We start from the raw sequence: 8102 nt of genomic DNA on the forward strand, positions 1-8102 counted from the left end.
AATAAACACATAACTTTTTCTTCTTTAGACCTTGCATAGATTTCAATCTTGAGCTCTTTTTTTTTTTTTTTTTGAGTTCTTAAAACTTATTTTCCTCCTACATTCTCCTCTAGATCGGGGTTTTGACACTAGAGTGTCTATAAATAGATTTTTATGAGTCCAGAATCCCTGAAACTTTGTGCTAATATTTGTGTGTATGTATCTGACTGCATTTCTTAGAAAAGGTACCATATCTTATCTTATATCATATTCTCTGAAGTGTCTGTGACTCAATAAATATTAAGGACCAACATTTTACATGTATCATGGGAAGAAGAAATATGAGTTCATTTATCCTTATTTTGTATCAAAAGAGGCAAAACTGATTCAAGCTTTTGGGTTCTGCAAACAGCAGTGGTTAATATGAAGAAACCTTTCCAGGATATACTATCCAGTTATTGAAAATGCACTTGCTTAAAGGCTTATTTTGTTGTTATTTAAAAAATTTTAACTATCTTTCAAAAAAAAATCACCTTCTGAATGACATTTTAAAAAATGTGTTCTAATAGTAATTGACTCTGACAAGAACTACATATTACAAGCACCCTTGAAGCTTTGCCATAATACTCCAGCTTTGAAGATGAGACTAATGATGTTCCTTAAATCAGAAAAGCCACTGTGCAGCTGCAATTGCTATCTGCTTATTCATTTCCCACAGAAATAGGTGTGCTTGCAAGAAAGAGAGTGAGAGGTCCTAACTCCCTTGATTAATGATGTTACAGAAATGTGCCTGCAAATCATACTCCACAGCACTGTTGTTCAGTCTCTTTGCAACTCTTTGCGACCCTATGGCCAGTAATACACCAGGCTTCTCTGTCCTCCACCATCCCCTGGTGAGTTTGCTCAAGTTCACGTCCATTGAGTTGGTGATGCCATCCAACCATCTCATTCTCTGCCACCCCCTTCTCCTCCTGCCCTCGATCTTTCCCAGCATCAGGGTCTTTTCCAATGAGTTGGCTCTTTGCATCAGGTGGCTGAAGTATTGGAGCTTCAGCAACAGTCCTTCCAATGAATATTCAGGGTTGATTCTTTTAGGATTGACTGGTTTGATCTCCTTGCAGTCCAAGGGACTCTCGAGAGTCTTCTCTAGTGCCACAGTTCAAAAGCATCAATTCTTTGTTCTGAGCCTTCTTTATGGTCCAGCTCTCACATCTGTACATGACTACTGGAAAAACCGTAGTTTTGACTATACAGACCTTTGCTGGCAAAGTGATGTCTCTGCTTTTTAATACGCTATCTAGGATTGTCATAGTTTTTCTTCCAAGAGCAAGTGTCTTTTAATTTCATGGCTGCAGTCACAGTCCATAGTGATTTTAGAGCCAAGGAAATAAAACCAGTCACTGTTTCCACTGTTTCCCCATCTATTTGCAATGAAGTGATAGGACCAGATGCCATGATCTTAGTATTTTGAATGTTGAATTTTAAGCCAGGCTTTTCACTCTCCTCTTTCACCCTCATCAAGAGGCTCTTTAGTTCCTCTTTGCTTTTTGCCATAAGGGTGGTATCATGTGCATGTTTGAGGTAATTGATATTTCTCCTGGCAATGTTGGTTCCAGCTTGTGCTTCATCCAGTCAGGCATTTCACATGATGCACTCATTTCACATGATGTACTCTGCAGGGTGACAACATATAGCCTGATGTACTCCTTTCTCAATTTTGAACCAGTCAGTTGTTCCATGGCTTGTTCTAACCTCCTTCATGACCTGCATACAAGCTTCTCAGGAAGCAGGTAAGGTGGTCTGGTATTCCCAGCTCTTTAAGAATTTTCCACACAGTTGTGATCCACAGAGTCAAAGGCTTTCAGTTCAGTTCAGTTCAGTTCAGTCGCTCAGTCATGTCCAACTCTTTGCGACCTCATGAACTGCAGCACGCCAGGCCTCCCTGTCCATCACCAACTCCCAGAGTCCACCCAAACTCATGTGCATCAAGTCAATGGTGCCATCCAACCATCTCATCCTCTGTCGTCTCCTTCTCCTCCTGCCCTCAATCTTTCCCAGCATCAGGGTCTTTTCAAATGAGTCAGCTCAGTCAGCTCGTCGCATGAGGTGGCCAAACTATTGGAGTTTTAGCTTCAACATCAGTCCTTCCAATGAACACCCAGGACTGATCTGCTTTAGGATGGACTAGTTGGATCTCCTTGCAAAGGCTTTAGCATTGTCAATGAAGCAGAAATAGACGTTTTTTTGGAATTCCCTGGCTTTCTCCATGATGCAACAACTGTTGGTAATTTGACCTCTGGTTCCTCTGCCACTTTGGAACCTGAAATTTTTAGAGTTTTACACTTGTGTTTAAAACAGACACTGAAAAAGTCAGAAATATTGCAGACTCATTAGATTAGCTGAACTCTCTTGGTAGCCATTGATGAGATTAATCCAAATCAAGTTCTCTGGACTATGTTTAAAAACAACTTTAATCACATACACTATTGACACTATGTATAAAGTAGATGTCTACTGAGAACATACCTCACAAAGCTGTACAACACCCAGTATTATTTCCGGGGCACGCTGTGTAGAGGTTTCAAGCCAAAAGCAGTTTCTTCTGTTTATTGCTTTAAGTATCTTTCTAAAAGTTAGGAGACGAAAGTAGAGAGAGGGAAAGTTTCTATTTAGATTGTCTCCACTTAGAAAGTCTCCAATGGACCAAACTAAGAAAAAGATGACCCTTGAACAACACGAATTTGAACTGTGCAGGTCCAGTTAAACTTGGATTTTTTTTCCAGTGGTAAACATTTCAGTACTACACCATCTGTGGCTGATTGAATCTGCTGACACAGAGGAGCCATAGCTGAGGAATCGAGTATATGGAGGGCCCACTTGTCACTAGTGGTAAAGAACCCACCTGCCGATACTGGAGACATGAGACGTGGGTTTGATCCCTGGGTCAGGAAGATCCCCTGGAGAAGAGCATGGCAACCCACTCTAGTATTCTTGCCTGGAGAATCCCATGGACAGAGGAGCCTGGCAGGCTACAGTCCATAGCGTCACAAAGAGCTGGACATGACGGAAGAGATCTAGCATGTGCGCAATATAAATTATGGCTGAAATTTTAGACTGGGTCAAGGGTCAACACCACTAACCCCAGCCTTGCTCCAGGGTTAACTGTACATGTTGTCTGCTCCTCTTGTTTTTTTTTTTGTTTGTTTGTTTGTTTTCCTTTTTTCCTGGCACCCTTAGAAAGAGGAATGTGAGAGAGATGACAGGGCTTTTAATTCTTGTCCAAAGAATTCCAGGGTATTTCACTTGTAATATTTGTTCTCTTTCACCAAACTTAAAGTAGCCTGGGAGTGAGTGCCTGAAAGCATCTGATAAAATGACATGCACAGAGCTGATGCGATCAACCTTGTGCATATCTTCCCCCTCCTCTAAGAGAGCACAGAAGCAGTTGCTAATCCTGGACTTAATGTAAGAGCCTTTAGGATGGGGTACTGCAAAACTCTCTCCAACCAATTCATAAGTGCAATTGGATTCCTGAAGACTGCGAAGGCCTAAAAAGTCCTTGATTTGTGAGTTTTGGCAGGGACTGTTGGCTGTCACCCAATGCTTCTTCTGTAGCAATAAACTTTACACACCCTAGTTTCTAGCTAAGCATTTGTGTGCTCGCAATAAACAATATTATTGTCAGCTTCTCTTGAATCCAGTTGTGAATATGTGACTAAGATTTAGACAATGGGGTGTAAATGGCAGTGTCAATTGTGTTGGGAACCTACCTTAAGGATCAGATGATAGGCATCCTTTTCCTCATTTTTGGGGGGGTGGGTTGTTTGTTTGTTTTTGTCCCTTCCTCTATCTTGCTGCCTAGAACACAGATGTGAAGGCTGGAGTTCAACCCATTATACTGGATCACAAGGATGAAAGTCCCTAGGGACTGCAGAAAGGAGGACTACAAAGAACTTGGTCCCCTAGGACCTCATGAGGCAGAATTGCTACTCTGCCTTCCAGCAGTCATTTGTGAGAGAGAGAAATCAACTCACAGGTAGGTCACTGCTATTGTAGCTCTTTAGTTCCTCACAGCTGACCCTTTTGTGTTGTTTGTGCTAAGTTGCTTCAGTCGTGTCCGACTCAGTGCAACCCCATAGACTGTAGCCTGCCAGGCTCCTCTGTCCTTGGGATTTCCCAGGCATGAATACTGGAGTGGGTTGCCATTTCATTCTCCAGGGGATCTTCCCAACCCAGGGGTCGAACCCACATGTCTTATGTCACCTGCATTGGCAGGAAAGTTCTTTTACCACTGGTGCCACCTGAAAAGTCCCAGTGCAGGTGGGGTTCAAGAATGAGTGAGTTTTGCTTTGTTCTTTTTTTGTTTTCTCAGTGCTATAGGTTATTCTGACACACAGGTAGCTTTGGGAATCTAGACTCATTAAACAAGATTTCTTATTTTAAGATAAAAAAATTTTTTTGCCAGTGTGATGTGTTTTTCAACTTGATGTTGAATTGCTCATAAACTTGTATGTTATATTTCACACATATTTGTTGTAGTTCACATAAACAAAGAACCTGAACATAATTTAAGTCTAGACCATAAGGATAAAGGTCCTTAAAGATAGTAGAAAGGATTATATCAACATTTAGTAGATAACAGTCTCACAGGCCTACTTGAGCCACAAATTGCTGCTGCTGCTGCTAAGTCGCTTCAGTCGTGTCCAACTCTGTGTGACCCCATAGACGGCAGCCCACCAGGCTCCACCGTCCCTGGGATTCTCCAGGCAAGAACACTGGAGTGGGTTGCCATTTCCTTCTCCAATGCATGAAAGTAAAAAGTGAAAGTGAAGTCACACAGTCGTGTCCGACTCTTCATGACCCCATGGACTGCAGCCTACCACGCTCCTCCGTCCATGGGATTTTCCAGGCAAGAGTACTGGAGTGGGGTACCACTGCCTTCTCCGAGCCACAAATTGACTCCTACCTAAATAGAGATAAAAAACACTAACAAAGCATGTTATCAGAGGAAAGATGGAAAGAAGAGTAATTCAAGAAGTAATATCAGCTAGAGAAAGAACAAGCAAAACCTATTATTTCTTTTCTTTGCAGAAGAAAATAATAAAGATCAGAGCAGAAATAAATGAAATAGAAAGAAAGAAAATAATAGCAAAATATCAATGAAACTAAAAGCTGGTTCTTTGAAAAGATGAAGAAAATTGATAAATCTTTAGCTAGACTCATCAAGAAAAAAAGGAAAAGGGCTCAAACCAATAAAATTAGAAATCAAATAGGAGAAGCTCTACAGAAATACACAAAGGATCATAAGAGACTACTATGAGCCAAGAAAATGGAAAACCTGGATGAAATGGACAAATTTTTAGAAAGGTACTGATGTGATCTCCCAAGACTGAACCAGGAAGAAATAGAAAATATGAAGAAACCAATCACAAGTGCTGAAATTGAAACTGTGACTGAAAAAAAAAAAAAAGCAATGTTTCTTAGCACTGACCAAAAAAGAGGTCCTGGATCTGGAGTGCTCAGACCTTCTGCTCACTAGATCAGAGGTCTCTAAATTGGGGTGCCCCTACCCAAAGCAGTATGAAAGATGATTCATAGAGGTGTGGATAGAAAATACTTAGAACTACTCTTGCTCCTTATCTTTGTAAAAATAAGAGATTGATTTTCATTAATACTTCATGTACACATGGACACTGTTGTCTTCACTAGCTTGTGTCTCAGACAGCCACGTGTCAGGAGCGGAGTATCATGAGGGAAGCAGGCAAGTCCCAAAATGTAGAGAGATTGACAATGACCTCTTTCCTTATATATTTGCTTTCAGTGTATTGAGAAATATTGCAAATTATGTGAGCTGGGATAAGAGAATATTTAAACTATTTAATCTAACTAAATTAACCCTCACAAAAGATTCCTTCAAAGAAAGCACCCTTAAAAAGATTCTTTGAAAGAAATCATAGTTCTTGATTTAGGGTGTGAACCACTTGAAAATATAATCTCCAAGCTGGAAACTCAGTAATCTCTTCCAACAGATATTCCATTATTCTATTAGGAAGGCTAGTAGCTTCTGAGTGGTGTAGTGTGTGATCAGAACAAGGACTCCACAGTTATATGCCTGCCTACTTCTGTACCACCTTTGTTTTAAAGTGTGTCCTTTGGTCTGATGCAATATTCTACGGGCACTTAAGTCACTGGTTCAGAGCCTCTCTAAGTTCTTGGAAAAGGAAGCCCTGCAGTGGGCTTCCCTGGTGGTGCTAGTGGTAAAGAACCTGCCTGCCAATGCAAGAGATGTAAGAGACCTAGGTTCAACCCCTGGGTCAGGAAGATCCCCTGGAGGAGGGCATGGCAGACCATTCCAGTATTCTACAAGCCACATGTTTTCCTTTGACTCTATGCTAAATACATCTCCTATCTGGTGCTTACCCTAACAACACCCTTCCCCTTAAAGTTACATATCGGAAAGAAAGCTGCAGAGCCACCTAACTGCCAGACTCAATTACTGGGTTACTGACACCAGTTTATGACTGCCTTTGAGGAAGACAATGCAAGAGGAAGAAATCAAGATCCTATCACTTTTGTTCCTCATCACTGACTCCTGACTGTGAGCAATTGCCTTGTATAAGCTCCTCATGGAGGCGGGGCACAGTTCTTGAGGCTTGAGCCTACTGTGTTCCCCTCTCCACTGGCTGAGAATAAAAGCTGCCTTTCTATTTCCTCCAAACTCTGTCTCTGTATTTTTCATTCGGCTTCGGCGGGCAGAGAAGGCCAAGATTTTGGCTGGCGTCACTGGTTGATGTCAGCCAGCCCGATCACTCTATCTCCTTGGTTGTTTGATTCATCTTCTGTGGTAGCTGTTTTCTGGAGGCCCTAACACGTGATGCACAGCTCTTCATAGTCTGTGCCCACTCCTATCTGGGCATCCCTTGATTCCCCAGTTTTTGCTGTCTCCAATCTTCCAGTATTTTTTCCTTCTGGGCCCTGACAAACCTTCCAAGACCTTGCCATTGCCCATGAATTCCTACCCCAGGCCACTTCTTGGAGTCTTTTTCGTTCCTTCTTCTGCCACCTGCCATGGTATTTTGGCATGCCTACTTCACCACACATGTGCGATCACTTTCTCCAAGCCTCCAAGAGCCAGCCTAGCAGCAGTGTGTTAGTAATGTGTATCCTAGACCCTGCCTGGACACAGAGCCTGTGTGTGTCTCTGTACATCATGGAAAGGGTTTCCACATCAGTAAACTCACTCTACCAAAATTTATGTTCTGCCCATCTTGATCCAGCCACGGGTCACTCCTACATGCTCTCCAGCTTCTGCCAACACCTCTTGGCTAGATCCTATACCTCCTTGAGGATACAAACCCTTTCTTGTCTTAGTCTTAGCTTCTCCCTGGATAGGTTATTTTGTAACTTCACTCTCGTTATTGTTCTGATGCCCAGGAGGGGAGTTATTTCCTGAGCTAGCTTGTGTCTTGGGTAACAGAAGGCTCTGAATTGTTTTTGAGGAAGTGGGGAGCACAGATCTTTAGGAAGGAGGAGTGGGCCTCTTCTGCAGGCCCAAAGTGTTCAGGGGAACTCAAAATTCGATATTTTCAATTCACTGACCCAGATGTCCCCATTGCCATTCACAGGGCCCCACTTCTTCTCAATCAAGGCCTTAACTTTGACAAAGCAGAATTGCAATGAGAAGTCACCCTTCCTCTGAAACTCCATTGCCTCATAATTAAACCCTGGGCCTGACCGTCTGTGACTTCCCGTCCTGTGACTTCAGCAAATATCTCTCTTATATGTTGCCAGGGAAGTCCACTGACATTCACAGTTTGTCTTAGATTGGTAGTTAATCACCTTCACACCTTTTATTGTATTTCTTCAGTACAGGAATAGCCCTCAGCAACAGCCATCTGAATCCATGTAATTATGATTTCCTGTAACCTTTCAAATGCCTGAAATAGCACCCCCATCACCTTCTATGGATATCTTGTCCCAACTTGTCCACTGATCAAGGTTTTAACATTTGCACAGTTACAGCATGCTAGTTTTCAATACTCCATTTACTACCAGATGACATTTTCGTTGCTGGTTGGCTGGTTTGTAATCCAGCTCTAGAATCCCATTTTAGATTTTGCTTC

The sequence above is a fragment of the Bos indicus x Bos taurus genome, chromosome 1 (genome assembly GCF_003369695.1).
Source record: "Bos indicus x Bos taurus breed Angus x Brahman F1 hybrid chromosome 1, Bos_hybrid_MaternalHap_v2.0, whole genome shotgun sequence".
NCBI lineage: Eukaryota > Metazoa > Chordata > Mammalia > Artiodactyla > Bovidae > Bos > Bos indicus x Bos taurus.